This window comes from Pan paniscus, chromosome 10, assembly GCF_029289425.2.
Source record: "Pan paniscus chromosome 10, NHGRI_mPanPan1-v2.0_pri, whole genome shotgun sequence".
Lineage (NCBI taxonomy): Eukaryota > Metazoa > Chordata > Mammalia > Primates > Hominidae > Pan > Pan paniscus.
In genome coordinates this window covers 38,427,337-38,429,418 of record NC_073259.2, presented here as the reverse complement: position 1 = coordinate 38,429,418, position 2,082 = coordinate 38,427,337, and the positions used below count along the sequence as shown (strand labels likewise).

The 2,082-nt window shown below is 48.6% G+C and overlaps 1 pseudogene; it reads left to right on the top strand.

The window, feature by feature from the left end:
- The first annotated feature begins 977 nt into the window (after positions 1 to 977).
- LOC117975290 (glutathione S-transferase P-like) lies at positions 978 to 1,417 on the top strand (annotated as a pseudogene).
- The last annotated feature ends 665 nt before the right edge of the window (positions 1,418 to 2,082 follow it).

The following is a 2,082-nucleotide window of genomic DNA, read 5'->3' as shown; positions in this document are numbered from 1 at the left end:
AAACCAGAGGACATGTAAAAATTAAGTGACAGATCTTTTGGGTGTAAGTTCCTCTACATGTATCACTAATTTGCCCCACAATGCCATCTTGGGGTGGCATCTAAGAAGGTGAAATTTCAAAAGAGTTGTCCTAGGTGCAGCTGTGAAATAAGATTATCTTCAGAAACAGTAAGGAAGGTACAGAACTCCCGTTGCTATTCAGCACACTAATGGCAACATATAAATTAACATGTCAAGTTAAATTTGTTCTAAGTTTCATTTGATTATAACACTAATTCGTTTACTGAAGTCTCAGCAAACATGCAGAAATTAGTGTTGCAAATTTGGTCATAAACTCACAATTTTTAAAAATTAAATACCTCTGGCCGGGTGCAGTGGCTCACGCCTGTAATCTCAGCACTTTGGGAGGTTGAGACAGGTGGATCACCTGAGATCAGGAGTTCGAGACCAGCCTGGCCAACATGGTGAAACCCCATCTCTACTAAAAATAAAAATAAAAATAATTAGTCAGGCGTGGTGGTGCACGCCTGTAATCCCAACTACTCAGGAGGCTGAGGCAGGAGAATCGCTTGAACCCAGGAGGTGGACATTGAAGTGAACTGAGATCATGACACTGCACTCCAGCCTGGGCGACAAGAGCAAAACTCCATCTCAAAAAAAAAAAATTAAATACCTCAGGCTGGGCTCGGTGGCTCACACCTGTAATCCCACTTTGGGAGGCCAAGGCAGGTGGATCACCTGAGGTCAGGAGTTCAAGACCAGCCTGACCAACATAGTGAAACCCAGTCTCTACTAAATACAAAAATTAGCCAGGCTTGGTGGTGGGCGCCTGTAATCCCAGCTACTTGGGAGGCTGTGGCAGGAGAATCACTTGAACCCGGGAGGCGGAGGTTGCAGTGAGCCGAGATTGCACCATTGCACTCCAGCCTGGGCAACAAGAGGGAAACTCTGTCTCAAAAATAAAGTAAATAAATAAATACCTCACCCTCATCTATACCAACTACGAGGTGGGCAAGGGTGACTTATGTGAAGGTACTCCCCAGGCAACTGAAGCCTTTTGAGACCCTGCCGTCCCAGAACCAGGGAGGCTAGGCCTTCATTGTGGGCGACCAGATATCCCTCGCTTACTACAACCTGCTGGACTTGCTGATCCGTGAGGTCCTGGCCACCAGCTGCCTGGATGTGTTCCCCCTGCTCTCGGCCTACATGGCACACCTCAGCGTCCGGCCCAAGCTCAAGGCCTTCCTGGCCTCCACTGAGCACCTGAACCACCCCATCAATGGCAACGGGAAACAGTGAGGGCTGGGGGACACTCGGCGGGAGGCAGGGGCCGTTTGCCTCCCTTTCTCCAGGACCAACGAAGTTTCTAAGAGAAAAAAAAAAAAATTAAAAGAAATATTGGGCTGGGTGTGGTGGCTCACACCTGTAATCCTAGCACTTTGGGAGGCTGAACTGGGTGGATCACCTGAGGTCAGGAGTTTGAGACCAGCCTGGCCAACATGCTGAAACTGCCTCTACTAAAAATACAAAAATTAGAGGGGGTGTGGTGGTGGGTGCCTATAATCCCAGCTACTCGGGAGGCTGAGGCAGGAGAATTGCTTGAACCCGGGAGGCAGAGGTTGCAGTGAGCTGAAACCACGCCACTACACTCCAGCCTGGCAGACAGAGCGAGACTCCATCTCACAAAAAAAGAAAAAGAAAAAAATATATATCGGCTGGGCACGGTAACTCATGCCTAAAATCCCAGCACTTTAGGAGGCCAAGGTGGGTTGATCACCTGAAATTAGGAGTTCAAGACCAGCCTGGCCAACATGGTGAAACCCCATCTCTACTAAAAAATTAGCCAGGTGTGGTGGTGGGCACCTGTAATCACAGCTACTCGGGAGGGAGGCTGAGGCAGGAGAACTGCGTGAACTCAGGAGACAGAATTTGCAGTGAGCCCAGATTACGTCACTGCACTCCAACCTGGGCAACAGCACAAAACTCTGTCTCGAAAAGAAATCACTCCCAATACTTGTCTTCCTGTGCCAAACTCAGGATATACAATATCTACTAGGAGCTGAAAACAAGGAGGCAAAGCCA